The sequence below is a fragment of the Maniola hyperantus genome, chromosome 2 (genome assembly GCF_902806685.2).
Source record: "Maniola hyperantus chromosome 2, iAphHyp1.2, whole genome shotgun sequence".
In the NCBI taxonomy this organism is placed as follows: Eukaryota; Metazoa; Arthropoda; class Insecta; order Lepidoptera; family Nymphalidae; genus Maniola; species Maniola hyperantus.
In genome coordinates, this window is record NC_048537.1 from 2,740,410 (window position 1) to 2,763,766 (window position 23,357).

Sequence of the window (23,357 nt, forward strand, 5' to 3'; positions counted from 1 at the left end):
AAAATAATTTATTTTACTTGCCTACTAGGATTTCAATTTCTTGTCAGCCTTGATATCTTTATCTTTAGCTTTTATCTTATAATATATAAAAGGAAAAGGTGACTGACTGACTGATCTATCAATGCACAGCTCAAACTAATGGACGGATCGGGCTGAAATTTGGCATGCAGATAGCTATTACGACGCAGGCATCCACTAAGAAAGGATTTTTGAAAATTCAACCCCTAGGGGGGTGAAATAGGGGTTTGAAATTTATAATAAGCATAAGCTAGTCGTTAAAATATGTGGTAGGTAAGTACTTAGTATGATTCCATAGTCATGCTAATAAATTTTATTGAAAAATAGGTACTTTTAAGAACTTTAAGTAGTAATATATAAAAATTTATTTTTCCGGGTGGGTTTTTCGATTCTCAGTTTTCATGTTCAGTAATCTAAAAAATGTATTTTCACATAATCAAATTAAGGGTATGTACGTCTGAGTTTTATTTTCTTTACAAATAGTCAAAATAGTTACCTACTCTCGTTTAATCTCTTACCCACTCGTTTCTGAACAAAATAGGTACTTAGGTAGGTAACGGACAGGAAGAAAATTTTCTTGTTTTGTCACGGAATCCTACAAAAACTAACAGTAAACAAACTATTAACCGTAAGTTGGGAGCATTAGGTCAAATAAATGTTGATGTAACATAAATCAACAGAGTTAATTGGCTAGAGACTCACTTCCGGAACAGAGTTTCAACGTAAACAGTCGGAATTGGGTAGCAACCCCTACTCAGTTAAATGTAGCCTAAAATAACAATTAGATATATATCCCGCTTAACAATACCCGGCTCTTATAATCCGGACAAAGCCTGACATTGAAGACATTTCATTTTGCTAGTGATTGCTTGTCAGAATATAAGGTAATCCAAGCACAGTATATAATCCTCCATATAAAGCGGAGCAGAACGGAGCGGAAATATGTGTTTTACACCTATTCTTCGCTGTCTGATAGACGCAAGCTGAGACCACAAAACTGCGATGCGACGTCGGGTTGTAAAAATGTAAGACGTCGCACCGCGCACGATGCACTGTGCAAATTTCCGATGCGGTGCCGCACCGTACAAACTTGCGACGCGACGACGTATTCCCGTTCAGTTGATTGAATTGATGGTCAGAGTTTTCTCGTACGATGCCGTAAGCAATGAAAATTTTGCGTTGGATCAACGCATCGCATTACGATACGGCATCGTTTTTGCGATGCGATGTCGCACCACAGATGCGATGAGATCATCTGATTTAAAAAAATCCCTTTTTAATTTACCTTTATTTGCTTCGTAACGTGATCGCAGAATATTTATCTACAGTGAAAATCATTAAAAAACATAAGATAACATAAAAATTCAATACTTCCCATCCTCTAAAATAAGTTTTCGAAGATTTTCACGTCGTTCACGACAGGGTAGCAGAAATTTCGTGCCCTATTTATTTTTTAATTTAACGCAGTTTATGCAGGGAATTTGATCAGGTAGGTTTTATATTATGCAAATATATTTCATTAAGATTTAATTAATTTCGTAGCTACGATGTTTTCAGCTGGAGCTAGGGTAACTAGGGGTCATCATCATCATCATCATCATCATACCCATAGCCGGCTCACTACAGAACACGGGTCTCCTCTCAGTATGAGAAGGGTTTGACCATAGTCCCCCACGCTGCTGGCTAAGTGCGAATTGGCAGACTTCACACACCTTTGAGAACGTTATGGAGAACTCTCAGGCTGGACAGGATGTTTTCCTTCACCCGTTAAAGCGAGTGATACTTAATTTCTTAAAACGCACATAACTCCGAAAAGTTAGAGGTGCGTGCCCGGGATCGAACCCCTGACCTCCCGAATAGGAGGCGAATGTCGTAACCACTAGGCAATTACCGCTTTTACCTAGGGGTAGAGGAATGTAAATAGTCTAATTAAATCAGCTGAAGTGAAATACCTAACCTAACAGTCTTTGCGCTCTTTTGTATATTTTAAGGCTTTGACGAAAAAGCGTAATCTGATAGATGTTAGTTAAACTGAGATATTTATAAAACCTACTTGCAAAATCTCAAGCTTCTAACCCATAGATTTGAGCTATGATAAATACTTATAATAAATTAATAAGTCAGTCAGTTAGTCAGTTTCCCCTTTTATGTGATCGCAATTTAGGCATTTCAATCACAAGTTTCGTAATACAACTCAGGTTTGGTAGAAAATGGAAGTTTCGCCTTTCAAAGCAATGTTTGCAGTTGCCATGTTGTTATTGAGAACACGTCAGCTGTAAACCGAACTGGTTCTGTACATAACTATCAGTTTTGTAGCATATTCCCTGTATATTCTATCATCGTTCGAAAGCGTTCACAGATGCATCAACAAGTTGCCTTTACTTTGGCCCTAACCTTCGTGATCAAAGACCCGAACTTAAGTTAATACCTAAGTTGTCTATTTTCAGTTCCAACTGTACAGTATCTTTGGTTTCAACAGTAAAATTATTTAAGATCTACCTACCTAATAATTAGGTCGGCCTGACTCAGGTCGACTTCCCAGCCAACCTACACTTCACCTTATCCTAACTTATCGTTGACCTATTAGGTAAATTATTCTAAATTCAGTTAATTAAGAAAGTTGAAGAGGCAGTGGGTAGGCTAGGCTATGCTTATTGTAGGGGCGACGACCGTTGGAGCCAAAAATTCCTAGAGTGGAGAACGCTTACTAGTAAGTCGTGGGATGCCCTCAAGTATGATGGACTGACGATATAAAGAGTGTGGCGGTTCGCGGCTTGATGAGGAAGGCTGAGGACAAGATGTGGTGGGATCTGACGCTCACTAAGGAAGGCCTATGGATCGCCAGTGGACTTCCGCAGGCTCATATGATGATGAAGAAAGTTCACTACCAATTTATTTTTCCTTTTCACTATCACTACCCATATTATAAATGCGAAAGTGTGTTTGTTTGTTGGTTTGTCCTTCAATCACGTCGCAACGGAGCAACGGATCGACGTGATTTTTTGCATGGGTATAGTTTTAGACCTGGAGAGTGACATAGCTACTTATCATCCCGGAAAATCAAGGAGTTCACACGGGATTTTTGAAAACCTAAATCCACGCGTACGAAGTTGCGGGCATCAGCTAGTATGGTGATGAATGTGTTTTACTTGTCAATAAGATCGCTGCTTTTATTTATAGACTGTAGTGTAACTGTAGAGTATAAGGTATCCGTACCTTCTGAACATTTTTCCATCAGAGCTAAGATGATGGAAAAGTACCAATGTCAGAAATCGGAATAGGAAGTTGGCAGTTGGTACGTCTATCGATGCTATATCGATCTTCATTGAATGTTTGAACATGTCCAACGTATGTCGTGTGACTGTTCAAACAGCTTGAAACAGCTTGACATGTTTGCTTTGTGATACCTCTATAAACGTCGATTGTTGATATCTATTGAGGTATCGTTTGTGTAACGTTACTCGTTAGGTAGTGGTCCGACCGCGCCGGCGAGAAAACGACTAACTATCGGAAACGCACAATAAATGTACATTCCGTGTACGAAAGAGATGCATATATCAAAAATAAACTCGCGATAGCGATATTCGTTCAGCGATACTCGCTCGCTTGAACACGTGTAATACGCGCGCAGGTTTGCACAGGACCAGGGTCATCAATCTTAGAACAAATAGCATGGTACTTCAATTCATTTAGTACCAAAAGGCAATAGCAGACCGCGCTACTGTGACTGGACAAATTCGATATATTATTCTGTGGTCAAGGCATCCCATGTTTAATTTTTCTACCAAATTGGTAGTTTAGTTTACATTAACATATTTGTATTTTAAAGAAAAAAATATTCTCTAACCATTAATTTCTATTTACCAATATTTTATTTGGTTCTACCTTTGGTATGTATCATTGATTTAATAAATATTCTTGAAAATAAAATTGTCAGACAATTTTTTGCTATTGATATGGTAGAAATTGGGCAAACAACCTGGTCTGTGCTGGCGGTCGTAATGTTTTCTGATTTTGCTATTTTCAATACCTTTTGTAACTATTTAAAGCCAGTTTTTAGTGATTTCACGCTACGTTTAGCAAACCAGTGAACCTAACCCACGCTAAGTAAGCTGTCAGAGATTCTAGTGTTTTGAGACCAAAGAAATTTCAAGTTTTCCGTACCCATGTTTGAAACAGAGACTTCCAGTGTTTTGAGACAGAACTCCAGTGTTTATTTACGAGACAGGACTCCAGTATAGTTGTAGTTAGGTACTAGTTAAGTTTAGTGAACATTTCTTACAAGAGGGGCTGTATTCCAGGCTGTTCAGGTTCACTGCAGGTTTGTAAATGCCATTGTAATACCGTCATAGGTATCTACTTTAATCCTTGAATGCAATTTTTATTAAATTCCTTGAACTTGATGACAATATGGTTCACGCATAGGTTTTTCTTTAAGTATTGGGCGTTCCGATCCAGTGATAGATTCTCTTGACGATTCAAAAGCACCTATTTACAAGTTTATTTGAATAAAGAAGTAGGTATTTCTTTAGTTTTTCTAGACCAAATTCCTATCATGATCAACACATCGCTGGCTCACTACAGAGCACGGGTCACTTCTTAGAGTGAGAAGGGGTTTAGCCATAGTCTACCACACTGGCCATGTGCGGATTGGTAGACTTCACACCCTTTGATAACATTATGGAGAACTTTCAGGCATGCAGGTATCCTCACGATGTTTTCCTTCACCGTTAAAGCAAGTGATATTTAATTAGTTAAAACACACAACTCTGAAAAGTTAGAGGTGCATGCCCTAGATTGAACCCCCGACCTCAGATTAGATGTGATTAGATTAATTGAGTCAGATTTTGTGAACATGTTATGAACTTGTGACCATACTAAGATACTCATATTTTTACTTTTCAGGTTTAGAAAATGTCCTGCATGAATTTCCAAATCGTGCAAAAGATTTGGATCTTTTTATGACCTGGATTCATAATATTGATATCTTGAAACTAAACTACTCGGCACCAGACCCCAGTCCTCAGGCAACTTTATAAACTGTTTTAGGATAAGGAAGAGTGATTAGGATTAATTTTGGTAAAAATAAAGATTAGAATCCAAAAATTTCTATTATTTAAAAATATGTGTTCAGATTAATTATTATAGATTTTTTTTAAATTTACATGATATGTTAAATTGTAAGGGAGTCAAATATTAATAAATAATTAATCTGAACACAATCCTACCTTCCATAGCAGTCCTATATGTATGTATTATATGTATAGGTATGAACCTATAAAGCAGTCTATATATATAGGTAGGTATGTACATATTATGAATATTAGTTCCGTTCGTCAGATACAGATGGCGCTACTAAGCTGTTGCCACTATTAGCTCGCGAGATAGTAGTCTATTTCCATATGTTAAAAGTACTCTGTGCACAGGACTGAGCGACCGCGAACGAATGGCGCGAGTAACCGCTCTTCGCACCTGCACACTCGCTTATAGCCCGGCGACAAAACTATCGAAACTACACACTCGCTTCCCTCTTCTTCTTCACTCTGGTCTGGTTTCCGCACTTAAACGTTTCCGTCTGTTGTGCGTTCGCTTCCCGCTGATCGCCAACTCGTTTAAGTTTCTAGTTCTACTCGTTTCTCGTTCATCGCCGGCGGTCAGACCACTGCCTAAGTAGGTATGGATATTTCATGGAATCAAACTATTTAGAAAAATCCGTCTAACCGTCCTTGATAACTCAAGCACTTATAGAGAGAGAGCTAGCGCGTGCTAGACCTTCGTTATTTTATAAAAGCTGAATGTTTCTTTGCGTATTGTCCCCAACACGGGAGGAACAAATGAACGACTATGAAGTTTTGATCATGTTGGCTTTGTGACAGGTAATAAAGGTGTAAAAATCTTACGTCAAAGTATAAAATCTATTTTTTAAGTATGTTTCTTCGGAATAGCATTATAAGCTTAGATTAGGTATTTAGAAGTCACCTCATGCATTGCCAGACACTTAGCAAGTAGGTAGTGATTATATACCACAGACGTTTTACTCTTTGACACTAGAGTCGTGGCAATCGGGCAGACGCCGTAAATTTTTTTAGTATGATGAAACAATAAACATCAGTAGGTATCCATATCAGTAGGTACCTATAGATAGACCTAACCATATTATAAATGTGAAAGTGTGTTTGTTTGTTGGTTTGTCCTTCAATCACGTCCCAACAGAGCAACGCAACGGCTCGACGTGATTTTTTGCATGGGTATAGATAAAGATTAGAGTTAGATATACCTAATAAGCAATAATATATATGTATATATATATATATATATATATAAAAATGAAAGAAAAAAGAAGTATATAAGGAAAAAAAAAAGTATATTAAAAAACATATATTAAAGAAAAACAAAAAATTTAGAGGTAGGCTTATATAAATAAAAAATAGATAAAGACCTGGAGAGTGACATAGGCTACTTTTTATCCCGGAAAATCAACGAGTTCCCACGGGATTTTTAAAAAACCTAATTCCACGCGGGCGAAGTTGGGGGCATCAGCTAGTTGATAATAATTTATCATTGATTTAAGTCGCTATAATACCTACCAAGATAAAGCTCGATCGCGAGCGCAAGTCAGCTGAAAGTCGCGACAACAAACTGGTTCCAATAAAGTTGCAACACCAGTTACGTGTGCACATCTGCCAGCTAAGTGGGCCAATATAAGGAAAGTATTTATAGATAAGCATGTTTTATTGTGAGGATTGTGAAGATCCAGGCTCTATTTTTTTTTTTTTTAAAGAACATTAGCCGTGTTAAATGCCTAATATCCCCCTTTCCTCTCCAATTAAGCGTAAAGCTTGTGCTAGGAGCAGGTACGACAATAGTGCAACGGGCGGGGTTTGAACCGTCGACCTTTAGGTTTTCAGTCCACTCCTTTACCCGTTGAGCTATTGAGGCTCACTAATTCCAACATTAGAACTACATACTAAATACTAAATAGTTATCTGAGTGACTGATATAGCTCAACGACTTGCCGCTGAAGTGGCAGTGGGCAGGCCACGTCTGCTGCAGAACCGATGGCTGCTGGGGCAGACGTGTTGGAGTGGAGACCGCATATCGGCAAGCGAAGTGTGGGACGACCTCCAACCCGCTGGAGTAGTGAGACTCACCCCGTGTGTTTATGCATAATTAAATATGGACTCACAGGACACAGTGGACTCAAACAGGCTGATTGATTGATTTAATATCTAATTATGCATAAACACACGGGGTGGGTCTCCACTACTCCTGTTGTGCTTTCCCATTGACGGCATGAAAAAAACTCAAAATCAATAAGACAATACAATAACAGACTTGTGTACTCTGTTGATAAGCTTTGGTATGATAATGTAAATAAAAAACTAAAGGATGAAGGCAAAGTTCATTCCCTGATAAGAATGAGAAAACAGGATCGAAGGGCCGCGCCGCCGCCGCCCAAATCCTCCGACGCTCTATATATTAGGGTATTTTTAGAGATCCGTAGTGAAAGGTAAAGACTTAACATACGTGACTTTGCCGCGGTGGTAGAGGCTTTTAGGATAGTGTGTCATGTATATTAGCAAATGCCTGGCTCGCGTTGCAATGCTGTTTGCGCGCCACCTTACGTTGAGGGTACTAGGTATGATAAAAACTTCCCAGCAGCTCCCAACAATAACTGTATAAAGTTTAGGTAACGGATAGATAGACATAAATATAAATTTTTATACGGAACACAATTTCTATTTTGTAGTGACAAGGTATAAGACCTTATATTTACCTTAGTATTTTTTCCATATCATAATAATTTTACCTGGTCGATTTCACGAACCATTTCCCTTTCATTTAAAGCTTACCTTTATCGTGAGGTTATCAGAATAGGTATGTGAGTTTATTTACCTGGATGTTTCAAATCCAAATGGATATTGATACAATATTAGCCCATATTATGCCAATTTATAATGCTGAACAACACTAAAGTAATGCAAATGAATTGTTTTGTTTTTAGGTCTTCCAATTTTGCCTTATACTTAGATAGTCTAGATGATGTTTGCAATTTCATACACATGGATTTTGGTTTTTTAAATCTCGTGGGAACTCTGTGATTTTCCGGTTTTATACCGGTAGCGTACCTATGTGGGTGGGATAGAAATACAAAATCAGTACCTTATTAAAAATGCGAAAGTGTGTTTGTTTGTTGGTTTATTGGTTTGTTGGTTTGTCCTTCAATCACGTCGCAACGGTGCAACGGATTGACGTAATTTTTGCATGGGTATAAAGACCTAGTGGCTACTTTTTATCCCGGAAAATCAAAGAGTTCCCACGGGATTTATGAAAACCTAATTCCACGTGGACGAAGTCGCGGGCATTAGCTAGTAACCTATAAGTATAAATATTTACAGCCATATTGCCTGCGATTTGGTTAATTGATTGATTGATTTTCGGGACAAAAAGTAGTTCGAATTTATAATTATTTATGGTAAGTATGGATTTGTAAAACGGATTACTTAGTTAAAAATAATATTGTTGAAACTTAATTAATAAATGCAAAGCTCTCTCAAACGAAATAAAAAAACCGGCCAAGTGCGAGTCAGGCTCGCACAACGAGCGTTCCGTACAACAGTCGTATTTTTTCGACATTTTGCACGATAATTCAAAAAGTATGATGCATAAAAATCTGTTACTTTGTACAAGTAAAGCCCTTTCATATTATGATACCCCACTTGATATAGTTATCTTACTTCGAAAATTGAAAATACTAATTATTAGTTTATGACCACAATTTTTTTTTGTGTAATGTAACCACAAATTCACGGTTTTCAGATTTTTCCCCTAATGCCAGCTATAAGACCTACCTACCTGCCAAATTTCATGATTCTAGGTCAACAGGAAGTACCCTGTAAGTTTCTTGACAGACCGACAGACAGACAACAAAGTGATCCTATAAGGATTCCGTTTTTCCTTTTGAGGTACGGAACCATAAAAGTATGAAAAATCGCTTAGGAAAATGGACTCGTAAAAGTTAACTTATCTTCCAATAATTAGGAAGGTTATACTTAATATACATATACCTACTATTTGCGTGGTGGAGTCTTAATTACTTGGTCGGGTTGAACAAATGAGCATATTATCGATTCTCCCAGTTGATGTGGGTGTATACGACTATCTGCGAGCTCGGAGCTACGACTATGAGGCTGTGTAGGTTTTATTGCGTCATCTGGGACGCTGATAAACGGAATAAACGTTGTGTTCTTGCTTTTGAACGCCGATTAGTCTTTTAGACAACATTTTTCTGGAATATTAGCATAATTCTATGCTATTCTATTATAATAATACTACCACAGAACAGCGAGAAATCGTGAAAGTTGGCGTATATGTGGTCGACATTCAATCTACTCGCACGAAAAGATTTTGCTCAACGTTTCTGACTTTTCAGGAATTTGTTGATACCCACATTGAATGACTAAAAATTAAATTGAAGACAAAATGATTTCAGATTTCAGTCCAGCTCTATGCACAATAAATTTTAAAAAAAATTTATCTTACATACCAATCTCATGGGTTGATATAAGATATTATGTCACAAGCATGAAGCAGGCCGTATCTCCTAACAAGAAAAGCAATAAACTATCCAAAAACCATTTCGGAAATAGTGACCCTCTGTTACCCGACCATTGTCAGAGAACACCTGCTGAACGCTGCCCATTATGACCCTCGTTGCGTTACAATAGCTCTTTCCATTTGTCAAAGTTACACCTATTGTACGAAAAAATATTACCTGGCCATGGTGATTCAGAGTGTAACAATGTTGGCAATAAATGCTAGTGGTGCAATATAACATTCTTGCGTGTTCTTGCTATGGGATTTTTTGAAGGAAGAAAGCAAAATTATTATTTATGGCAACCCACTTTCTGTTAGTTCTTGTAATGGCGAACTTGAAAGATAATTTGACCCGGCGAACTTCGTATCGCCTAACAGTCGACTCTTTAATTTTTTACTATTTTAGCGTTTCGTACCTCAAGAGGAAAAACGGAACCCTTATAGGATCACTTTGTTGTCTGCCTGTCTGTCGGTCTGTCAAGAAACCTACAGGTACAGGGTACTTCCCGTTGACCTAGAATCATGAAATTTGGCAGGTAGGTAGGTCTTATAGCTGACATTCGGGGAAAAATCAGAAAACTGTGAATTTGTGGTTACATCACACAAAAAAAATTGTGGTCATGAACAAATACATATTGCTATTTTCAACTTTCAAAGTAAGATTACTATACCAAGTGGAGTAGGTATCAGTATCATGTGATAGGGCTTTACTTGTACATTCTAGAACAGATTTTTATTTATTTTTAGGCATACCTGATAGTTTTTGATTTATCGTGCAAAATGTCGATAAAATACGAGTGTGGTATGACTCGCACATGTCCGGTTTTTTTGCTGGTTCTTCTCGGTAGGAACGGCATTCCTAACCAGTGATAAATTAAACTAGTTGACGATTCAAAAGCACTTGTAAAAGTTTATTTGAAAAAAAAATATATTGTATTTTATTCTATTCTATAAAGAACGAAGATTCTACTGCCTTCTCCACCCCCCGGTGACGCTGTAGCGGCCAGTAGGGCCTACGCAGCATAGTCAATCCGAAACAACACAAAAAATGCCTTCTCTACAGTCGATCGTTTGAACACCTTAGTGCTAATAATTATTAAATGAAATATTTTGAATTGTCCAAACAAAAACTCAATTCGTAACAGTACTCACAAGAGCCAGGGGGCTAACGAAATAAATAATTTTGATCATATTTTCCTTCCCAGGAACTCTCCAGCGTGTCATTGTCGTCGCGGACTAATGAAGCAGCCAGGTCACTGCAGCAATGCAAAACTTTGGCGACCTGCTGAACTTTGTATAATGGCCCTTGTCCTGCGGGATAATCTTTTTATCTCCTTATAAAAAAAGGAAAGTGGCGTAAAAATATGCAGCATGCATTGAAGCTAGTTTCCTTTAGTTTCCATTGTCTAAGATAGGTTTTTCGAATTGAAGTAGATACCTAACTACCTACTACTTAGTAGGTATAAAAATGTTATAAAAGATACAGCTAAAGAACAAATCACTAAAATGAAAATTGACGTAGAACAGAATAGAATAGAAAGAAAGATTTTTATTCAAATAGACTTTATACTACTAATGTATCGCCATCAAACAGTTTCTCGATGTTTTGATAGAGTCTGTTGGAATAATTGCACAGAAAATTTTAATATTTAAGTACCTACTCAAATAAAATGCTTTACGTAGAGATATTCCTAAAACAAAAATTTTCACAGCACACTTCCAAATTTTCCGTCATTCTGCAAAAATATTTGTTGGAAAAATTGGCAAAGGAGAGCCTGCATTTTAAACTTGAAACAGAATATTGATAACGAAGTTACTCGCAATAATATGTTCAAGGATCTGTGAAGAATCACTGACGGAGCAGTGAAGCCCGCTTCCACAGAACACACCATCCTTCTTAACTCGATAGAAACTAATTTAAAGCTTTTTCTCAAAAATCAAGTTTTAGTCGCAATATGTAGAATGTAGATAACGAAGCAACTTGCAATATGTTCAAGGATCTGTGAAGGATCTCTGTCGGAGCAGTGAACCCTGCCTGGCAGATGTTGTGCACACGTGTGGACTGTAGACTAGTGCGTGTACGCACGTGTATCCCCTCCCGTCCTTTGTGCATCTGCAGTATGATGGATCCTTCCCTTGAGCGATATTAAGACGATAATCTACCTCAGATGATTATGTATTACTAGATGATGCCCGCGACTTCGTCCGCGTGGAATTAGGTTTTTAAAAATCCCGTGGGAACTCTTTAATTTTCCGAGATAAAAAGTAGCCTATGTCCGTCCCCAGGATGTAAACCAACTCAGTACAAAATTTCATCAAAATCGGTTAAACTGTTGGTCCGTGAAAAGCTAGCAGACAGAAAAACAGACAAACACACTTTCGCATTTATAATATTAGTATGGATTACGAACTCTACAGCTGCACTTTGGTAATAGGAGGAAATTTATCTGATCTTTTTTCTTTAATTTATAGACTAGGCCTTGGCTGCAATCAAACCTGCTAGCAAGTGAATTTTGTACGTTATTATTATTATACGCCGCCCAAATTTGCCCATAAATGACCATTTGGACGGCGTTTATTTTTTGTAAATATAATTTTTTTAGTGATAAGTTTTTTCTACATGAACCTAATACCTATGTATATGTAGATATATTGTTGTTGTGATATCCAATAAGTTACCTATTTTGAATAAAGAATTCCTATAATAGGAGGAAAGATGTATGATCTTTTTTTCTTTAATTTATAGACTAGGCCTTGGCTGCAATCACACCTGCTAGCAAGTGTTATTACTTGCATTCTAAGCTGGTGCGCGCTTGCCTAAAAGATGCCTATTCACTCTTGTCTTGAAAAGTGGATCGGTAAAAAAAAAGTGAAAACTCTAGCTAAGCGGTAAATAGACTTCAGAAAGAACGGGGCACATATTAAACAATTTCCTTTCTTATTTCTTTAAAAAGTTACGTTTCACTTGATGCTCTAGTTATTCTGGAGGCTTTGTAACAATACTAACTCCCTTCCTGTTTTCAAATAAGACCTTTGTAAACAAGAACGTGACGATTGTCTCGCAACCAATAGCTGTCTATTTCCGGTTAACTTCATTTACGAAAGGATCTTTGCCTCTTTCCTAAATTGGCAGATCTTTTCTTTAGTATTAACGGAGTTTATTCATCATCATCATCATGATCAACCCATCGCCGGCTCACTACGGAGCACGGGTCTCCTCTCAGAGAGAGAAGGGTGAGCTTTTACACACCTTTGAGAATATTATGGAGAACTCTCAGGTAAGCAGGTTTCCTCACGTTGTTTTCCTTCACCGTTAAAGCAAGTGATATTGAATTACTTCAAACGCACATATCTCCGAAAAGTTAGAGGTGCGTGGCCCGGGATCGAACCCCCGACCTCCAATTAGGAGGCGGACCTCCTAACCACTAGGCTTTCATAGCTTACAGCTATATTTATACCTCAGGCGACAATTAAAGTGCAAACTTTAGTGTCGCGAGAACTAACTCAGTTAAATCCTAGGCGTCATGTGAATGTCGTCTTTATTTAATTTATTTAATTACTACTTGCAATGAAAGTGAATGAATTTGCTAGTGATTCTCTCAAATTGTTATAGTTTTAGATTTAACTATAGTTTGTTTTTAGTTTAGTTTGCAACGATGGGGCTGGCATACAGGGTCACCTATAAAACTCCCTTTAAAAATCAGATTTAAAAAAATTACGACCTGTGTACTACATATTTTACTACTGAATTCTAAAAATGCGTGCTAGACTTCTTCACAATAACGGCACGGCGTGTATTGTAATGGATTGTAACATTATATCAGAGAGGAGCGACTTTGATCGATGCCCCCTTTGTGTTGCTCGAGTTAAGATTATTCGTTGCCGTCGCGAAAGAATAAAGATTGACGTATCTTTTTACGCCTCGAAGTAAATTTTTAATCTAAGTCGGAAAATATAAGGTACTTTGGGCTTTAATTTTACTGTTTAGTATAATTATAGTGTAATTAAACCCCAAAATACCTAATTTAATAATTCAACTCAATAATTATTCGGTTTTAGGTCAACGTTCTACACCAAATACCAAAGTTGCTGACTAATATTCCCCTTTTCCTCTCCAATTAAGCGTGAAGCTTGTGCTAGGAGTAGGTACGACAATAGTGCAATGGGTGGGGTTTGAACCGGCGACCTTTCGGATTTCAGTCCGCTCCTTCAACCGTTGAGATGTCGAGGCTCTGAGGTTTGTACTTTGTAACTCATTTCGTCTATGAGCTAGAGACCTGTAACAGTGTAGACAGACATCAGAATGACATTGATAGTATTCTGTAGGGCGATTGTCTAAAACCTGCATCAATCATTATTACAATCTCAATTGTTCTGATTGGCTGAATTTGTGCGATTCTTGTTGCAACAATGCATTGTGGCCAATAGTGAGCGAGCATTAACCAATCAGAGATGATTGCGATCGTGACATTGTAGCTGTCAAACAACCGCGGTAGGGCCACTGTTCATACCCTTTGGATAAAAACGAGCAGCAGTACACAGTCATTATTCTGAGAGCAGTACCTAGGCATATACAAGGTAGGTTTAGGTCCCGTTTAGGTACCTACAGTACGCAGCCAAAAGTGATTTACATCGATCTTTAGATGGAGACAGCAGATTTGTAGAGCGCTGTCTCTGTCGTTGAGCCTGACAAAGCGTCATATGGGTATGACTGACAGACAACGCTCTACAAAGATGAAATCATGAAATGTCACTCTTAGAGCCCTTGCCCACGGCGACTTTTTGTAGCGATACAGTAGCGATGCTGTCGCGCGTCCGCATCGATACAGTCGCGAAGCGGTCGCTAGCTGTGTGCCCTCGCCCACAGTCTCAGATTCAGTCGCGATGCAAACGCGATATTGTCGCGCTTCTGTGTCGATGCAAACTAGAAAAAATGTTGCACTGATGTTCGGTTCTCTATTCACGCGCCACCCTCCCTCCGTTCTTCCCCCGATGTCATCCGACAAAGTCGCGCGTTTGCATCGATACAGTCGCGATGCAGTAGCACGTTGCAAATGCGACTAACACGCGTTAGTAGTGATGCTGGCGTGTGTTAGTCGCAAAAAGTCGCCGTGGGCGAGGGCTCTAAAGGCCGATGTTCAAACAGACGCAGACGTTTCAATAAGTACCTACATGGTACCTACCTACAAACTCGCCTCAGTAGCTGTACGTTCTTCAATATTCAATATTTCGTAACGGCATAGCGGCAGTCATCTATCCGGAAGTCGATCGCTTTTATCGGCGTTCAACAAAATATCTAATTTGAATACGAAGCATGGGATTTAAATAAATATAATTATACCGTAATTGAAAAAATCTCATTTGTGAAACATCAAAATTTGAAAAAAAAAGTGGGAACCACGTACCTACTCTACGTGCCCTAATATCAATACCCTTATTATAAATGCGACAGTGTGTTTGTTTGTTGGTTTGTTGGTTTGGATGTTTTCCTTCGCCGTTAACGGATAAAGCAAGTAATATTTAATTGCTTAAAAAACGCACTTTATCTAACTCCGAAAAGTTAACTGAGTATCTCGGGAATCCAAACGTTTTGATTCCCCCCGTCGATTTAGGTTTCTAAAAATCCGCGGGGTTTTTAGAAACCTAAATCCACACTCGAATCGCTGCCACGGTCGAAGTCGCTGGCAACATCAAGCAAAAATAAATAAAACAATTCGTTTATATACCTCTTCCTACTCCATCACCACCATGATCAACCCATCGCCGGCTCACTACAGAGCACGGGTCTCCTCTCAGAGTGAGAAGGGTTTTGGCCATAGACTACCACGCTGGCCATGTGCGGATTGGTAGACTTCACACACCTTTCTATGACTAACCTTTGAGAACATTATGGAGAACTCTCAGGCATGCGAAAAGTTAGAGGTGCGTGCCCGGGATCGAACCACCGACCTCCGATTAGAAGGCGGACATCCTAACCACTAACCTATCACAGCTTCCTACTAGTTTTCCACTAGTAATTAACAGTCGCAAGCCAACGCCCGTGAGTTCTGATTTTCAGTTTGTTTTGGTGCATTTTGTTTACCTACTTGTTGTTCACATTACTGCATACATTGACTCAGAAATTCGCAGTGCAATTTCGTATTTCGTAATGTTTTTATTTTTATTTTTTAAATTTTAATATTACAAAGCAAAATAGGTATTTTTTGTCACAGAAAGTTACTAAATATATGTTACGTAGACGTACAAACAATAATTCGCAAGTTGTTAATTGAATTCAGTGTTTGCAATTTGTTTCCGATGGAGTTTGAATCTGTGTCTATGGGGAAATGCGCAGTAGGTAAATATAATTTTTACTCTCATTTCCCGAAAGTTTTGTGGTATATCTACTATTAGTATTTTTGTAGACATCAATAATTGCGTAGCGGTAAAATACATAGAAGCACCTTATTTATTATAAAATACATATTATTATGTAGAATCTTATTTAGTATTGAAAGATACAGTACCTTACATACTTATAGGATGGTCGCAACGCACACTGTAAGAAAAACTATATACCAAGGCAGAGATAATATATTAACAAGTACAGATTGCTAACGTCATACATTCATTTAAAGCTCGCGTAAAACTCCTTTAAGTCACCGGTACCTTGTAGTTCAACTCCTTATAGTGTGATGGCGTTATTGTGCAAGCTAAAATGTGAGTTATCCAATTTATTTAGTGCCATCTATCGAACAGCTGATGAAACTCAAATTTATTTAGAGCCAACTCAAATTTTAATTTTTTTATGACGCACATGACGTTTTGGCTCAGCGGTCAAGGTTTGAGTCTAGCTAATTACAACGACTTTTTGACTTTTTTTTTAATTTCATTCATCAATTCATAATAATTTTATTTTCAAGTGACAAGTCATTTTGTTACGCCATCTACTGGAATTTTGTAATACTACTTCAGCTATCCAAAGCTAAGGATATAACTTGCTATGGATATCGTAAAGTTCAATGAGTCAATATTTAAAATTAAGAATTTGCTTTTTCCGATGGTGATGTTGTAAACATTTTGTATTTTGTTACTAAATATAAATAAATTTGATGAACCAGACAAGTAAAATATGATATTTCGTCAAATCCATAAAAAATATATTTCATACGAACCAAGTAACGCCATCTAGTAATAGTCTTGAACTAGTTACAATTTTAAATAGAGAAGAGCGATCTGTACTTGTTAATATATTATCTCTGACCAAGGTAACCAACGCCTTTTGCTGCTTTCGGACTTTTCAGGAGAGTCGCAAAGAATAGACATGGCTGGCACCTATGTAAATATAGGTACATCTAATCTATTACAAACTTAAAAACTATTTGATAAAAACTAAATAGGCCCAATCAAAAAATAAAAATATCGTGTGATGAAACGCTTCCTAGACATAGAATAGGTAGCATCCAAAGAGGCACCTAAATCCAGGAAGTGCCTCTTACAGCTTCTTGTTATGTATTAAACACGGGAAGTCATTGTCTCTTTAGGGTGACTGTACGGGTTTCTTTAAAATGTAGGTAACTGATACGGTTTCCTACAAGTTTGTACCTTACCTACAATGCTTACCTAAGTCAGTTTGGTCAAGTTCACATTTGGTAATTATGACATTTACACAGTCGCATGGGGTTGTGTACTGGTAGGGTATATGATGCAGTGCGGATCAATACAGCCTTACACTCTCAAGCTGGGCTCTACCTACTACCTACTAGCTGACATTACCACACATTGATTTTAGTTTTGACTGCACACACATAGACTATGCAGTAATCTGCTGACTGGCTGACAAACCAGTCTGGCCTTAGAAACTTGAGATTTTTGCTGGTATGTGGCTTTTCTTTATAATGTAGACCCCTTACCTACTAGGAAAGGAATTTCAGAAATTTTCAAAAACTATGATAACTAGATATAACTAGCTTATGCCCGCGACTTCGTCCGCGTGGACTTCACAAATTTCAAACCCCTGTTTTACAGCTTTAGAGATTGAATTTTCAAAAATCCTTTCTTAGCGGATGAAGCACATACTAGTACGGTACCTTAAGAGCGATCACGCACTCATCCGATCTGAATCCGTGAAAATACGGATATAAAAAATATTTACGTCATATGTCATAAGCTACCATACAAACAGTTCTATGACAAGTTCGGAACGTATTTTCACGGACTCGAATCGGATGAGTGCGTAACCGCCGTAATGGTACCGAATAGATAGAGACTACAGATACATAGAGTGTACCACGTACTACATTTGAGACTCATGTAGGATTCACGTATTGATATGACACAAAATCTCATGCATTCACGTCATACAATGCATACCCGATGCACACGGAGTACTTGGTACCGTCGGCACGTGTTGCTATTGAATCAGTGAGAAATGGACCCTTTCAGTGAGAAATGGATTGGATTGAAATACCTACATAATTTGGTGGATCTCAGTATCTGCCAGTTGATTTTGTTTCAAGGTGGTTTCAAGTAATCGGCCTAGCTGTGAAGCTTTTGCATTTTTTTAAAATTAAAAGTATGCAGGTAGGTATATATAGGTACCTACTCATAACCTAGACATTATTAAGGTATGATAATCTGCTGATTACATTTTAAATGATTAAACTTACCATACCAATTACCATAGGTAGGTACAACCTTGTGGCATGCCGTAATGTCGCACTATGTTGCTCTGGTGTAAATGAAGCTTCAGATGATGGCGGGAGAAATAAAATAGGTTGCATTTTCAATTTCGAAAATATTTCACGTTATTTAAAATCGCCAGATTGATTGAAGGCGTAGATAGACACAACGCGTGCATCCTCAGGAGATGTAGACCTTAAATCCACAATTGCAAAGATCAATTGAGAAGATTTTGCAATTGTGGATTGTTTGTACATCTCCTGAGTATGCTCCGGTGACGCAGCGAAACGTGCGTCGTGTGTGTTTTGGGATTTGTGTGGTGGTGACCTTCGTGGTGGTGGTGTGTATTGCTTGCCTGGTGGCTGCTTTTTCCTGCATGTTTAGCAGTGGGAGGGCAGGTGGTGCATTCCGCATGCTGCATATTGCATCATACAGATTCGACCTGTTTCAGCGGATTATAGCAAATTAAGCTTTTGGTTCATTGTAACGCTGGTTGAGTTGTTCATAGTCGTATTTACCCTACAGTTTCTTAAGTTCGTCATGCTGCTGTCATCGTGTTTCGTTGCCGTTACGCTTTGTATATGTCCAGGCCCTTAATCAAAGATTGGCTATATAGGGAAGTAGATATTGACATAATTTCAGCAGGTGAATAGGCGATCGCGCCGCGTTCGATCGGTTCACACCTGGATGGGCCGGAACTAAGAGCGAAAGCTGCTTATAGGCCCCATATTATTGAATGCGACATTTAAAAGCCAATAATTTGAAAACTTTAAATATTAACTTTAATAATACGTATAGTTATAAATATATAATAAACTTTAAAAAATATGTATACTTACTTATAATTTTTCTGTATTTTCTTTGTTATGGATATTTAGTTACAATTTCCAAAACCGTAATGAAATTTGTTTTTGTTAAACGATCTAAGTATGTGAAATTATCTGTGATAGGATAGGTAATTCGATTTAGGTTCCCGTTAGGCAAACATGCTTTATAGTCATCACAGAATGTAGGAAAGGGTTTCTGAAAATACCACCCCTAAGGGGGTAAAATAGGGGGTTGTTTTTGTAGTCCATTCAAAAGAAGTCGCGAGCATAAGCTAGTAGAATATAGGATTGCTAGCTCCTAGCTAGCTTATATTATCTGTTTTTCAGTAGGTAGGTACATGAATCCATTCTTCTCACATTTTTGCTAAAGAACCAGTTTTGTTATGGTCCCTTAACGAATACAGCGTTATGAACATTTCCATTGGAATACTGACTGACATTTTCATATAGTGAGGTTTTAATGAAAGATTTTCCGCTCTGATGCTGATTAAGAAACGCTCTGAAAATTGGTAGAAAAACGTTGCAAAATCTTTTTTTATTCATAACTCCTTCGAATTATGTTTCGGGCTTTATTGGAGTACTAGCTGACCCACCCCGGCTTCTCTCAAGAAGTATTTTGGAAATTAAATTGTAGAGACAACTTTATAAGCATAATCTTAAGTTTTTCTAATAGTTTGAGCTACATGATGATCAGTCAATGTATCAGTCAATCAGTTTGTACATAATAATATAGGTACTAATAGGTATACCTAAAATACCTGATGGGTGACCAAACTTCGCTCGCTGTCTTTCGAGCTTTTTTTTCAGCACGTACGTGACAGTAGGTACGTGCCATCCTTTAACTTTTTTACTTCCATTAAAAAAATGTTTTAATTCCATTAAAACATTTTATTTTTTATTTTTATTCAGATACAAGTTAGCCCTTGACTGCAATCTCACCTGGTGGTAAGTGATGATGCAGTCTAAGATGATAGCGGGCTAACCTGGAAGGGATATGGCAGTTTTTATTAAACCCGTACCCCTTTGGTTTCTACACGGCATCGTACCGGAACGCTAAATCGCTAAACGTAGGGTGGTAACTAGCCACGGCCGAAGCCTCCCACCAGACCAGACCAGAAATTTAGAAATTATAAAATTCCAAACCCCTGCCAGGAATCGAACCCAGGACCTCCCACTGATAAGACCACAGCGCTCACGACTGCGCCAGGGAGGTCGTCAAAAATTATATATTATACATTATCTAAATACAAAATTTTAGGCTATTACCTATTAAGACCTTCCGAAAAACAAGTTAGGTTCATAATAAATATACAGAAATTGCCCGTAAAAAGTACTCTAGGATTTAAATAAATATATTTTGAAGATATTACTATACATACCTACCTACATAAGATTATTTTATTGCATATCGCAAACACATTGCTACTACGTTTAAACTCGGTAATGTGTCAATTTCAGCATAACCTTTGTCCTACCTACTCGAAGTTATACCTAGAGTTACCTAACGTCACCTAATAACTGTCTGCCCTACTCAGAGTCGCTAATCGTTACTTAGGGGTGTGATCGACTGCTCTGAACTACACAACAAGCTCTGCTGCGTTTATGCACCCTCTAATTAAAGCTATTTCCGCCACCGACCGCTCCAAATTTTTCGTAAGTCCGTTTAGTCGCACGGTAGCGCGCTCACCGCGCACTTTGGCTGCGCTCAACGCGCTGCTGAAGGAGTCCCCTCGCTGTGACATATTTGCTGACTTCATGGGTCAGATCTTGCACTTTTGTGAAAATTTATAATTTTGCTTTTTTAAAATTTATATTTTTAACAATTTTTGTAAGTATGTTTATGTTAGTTTGTACTCGTAGTTTAATTAGTGTAATTGGCTTTATGGCCGTTCTAATTAAATAATAAATAAATAAAATAATAAATTAAATTAAGATTGAGTTAAAACAAGACAGATTTATGTGAGAGATATAGCTCTGTCTCGTTTCAACTTAACAGTAACGATTAAACGACTCGGCAGTAAGAGTATAATATCTAGTAATATATAAGTTCAGAAGTTGTAAATATGTCAATGAATAGAAATGGAAGCAGGGTAAATATACTAGTCAGTAGGAGTACTAATAAACGTTGCCGTTAGATTTGCTCTGCATTAAACTTCTGCAATATATTCAAGTTTCCTATGCAAAATGCTCGCGACCGAAATCTTATTGAACGGAGTTTATGTCGCATGACGCCTAGGATTTAACTGAGTTAGTTCTCGCGACAATAAAGTTTGCACTTTAATTGTCGCCTGAGGTATATATATTATAGCTGTAAGCTATTATAGCCTAGTGGTTAGGACGTCCGCCTTCTAATCGGAGGTCGTGGGTTCGATCACAGGCACGCACCTCTAACTTTTCGGAGTTATGTGTGTTAAATATCACTTGCTTTAACGGTGAAGGAAAACATCGTGAGGAAACTTGCATGCCTGAGAGTTCTACATAATGGTCTCAAAGGTGTGTGAATCTACCAATCTGCACGTCATGGCCAGCGTGGTAGACTATGGCCAAAATTCAGAGCCTCAATAGCTCAACCGGTATAGGAGTGGACTGAAAACCGAAAGGTCGACGGTTCAAACCCCGTCTGTTGCACTATTGTCGTACCTACTCCTAGCACAAGCCTGACGCTTAATTGGAGAGGAAAGGGGAATATTAGTCATTTAACATGGCTAATATTCTTTATATAAAAATAAAAAAACCATTCTCACTCTGAGAGGAGACCCGTGCTCTGTCGTGAGCCGGCAATGGGTTGATCATGATGAGGACATATAAGGTACCTGTTAGAAATCATGTTATAAATATTAAAATTTGTAGAGTTAAATACTATGGCCATAATTAATAGAGCGCATTAAATATAATATGAAGGAAACATTTGATTGAATGTAGAATATTGCAACCTAAACCTTATGTGATTCATTCAATCAAATGTTGTTGACAATACACATCCCTAAATTGCATATCTATTTAAAGTAACTTACTTACTAAGTTTGCTAATCGTTAAAATTACTACAATTATTTATCAAAGTAGTATTACATATATTTGTTTGTTAACATAATAATGACTTTAATTAAGATACGTTGAAAACGAATCTTAAGGAATGAACGAAGGTAACTTCACGTCATTTCGATTAATGTCTGAGTTCATTCATGATAAACGATATAAAAAGCCGTGTGGCCGAATAGGCAAGTAGTTCTGTAATGAAAACCGACAAATAAACTTGTGAAATCGTCTTCGAGTTATTTTTCCTTCGTGGTCTCTTTACATCAGAAGCAGGGATCGATCGGCTGAACGCAGGTAATAAGTGATTTATTTTATTGTGTGAATAAGTCTAAAGCGATTTGAAAATTGAGATGTTTTTTTTTGTGTTTTAAACCTGTTCATTAATATCCATTTATGGAGTTAATTATGGAAGTACCCACCACCTTCAAAAGATAATTTACGAAAAGGATAAAGGAACAAAATGAAACTTTGCTAAGATAGGAGTGATTTTTTAATCTACCCGTATTTCATCGAGTTCCATGTTTTGATCTTTCCGTGTTACTAACGTCTCTAACCGATCTACGTAGCTAACCGACTTTGAAACTATAAATAATTAAGTATGTTAAAATCCAACGCAATAACATCTATTTCTAAGTAATGTGTGTTTTTCATCTACCCGCATTACATTGATTTACATGGTCAAAATGTTCAATTCGTCTTTTTTTTTTCGTTCTTTCATATCGAGGACGATGATGTGCCGCAAGCCTCAGCCTGGAAGTGCGGCCGGAGACGCAGTCGCCGGTGTGGCCTGAGTACAGCCGGGAACACGGCTGGCAACGCGGCCAGAAGCGCGGCCTCCACGCCGCGATGCGACTGGGAGCGCAGCCGGCAGGACAGCTGGGCGATGCGGCCGCCGGTGCAGCCGGGAGCGCAAACGTCGGCGCGGCCAGAAGCGCGGTCGCTGGTGCGGCCTGGAGCGCGACCGTTGACGCGGCCGCTGGCACGGCCCGGAGCGCGGCCGGGAGCACGGCCGTCGGTGCGGCCAGAAGTGCGGCCGCCGGCGCGGCCGGGAGCTCGGCCGCCGGTGCAGCCGGGAGCGCGGCCGTCGGTGCGGCCGGGAGCGCGGCCGTCGATGCGGCTGGGAGCGCGGCCGGGAGCACGGCCGTTGGCGCAGCCAGGAGTGCGACCGGGAGTGCGGCCGTCGGTGCGGCCGTCGGCGCGGCTGGGAGCGCGGCCGC

The 23,357-nt window shown here is 38.5% G+C and overlaps 1 protein-coding gene across 1 annotated transcript in view; it reads left to right on the forward strand.

Annotated features, from left to right (window-relative positions):
• bib (big brain) overlaps positions 1 to 23,357 on the forward strand; it is a 98,251-nt gene that overhangs the window by 7,895 nt on the left and 66,999 nt on the right. The gene's annotated exons all lie outside the window — the stretch shown is intronic.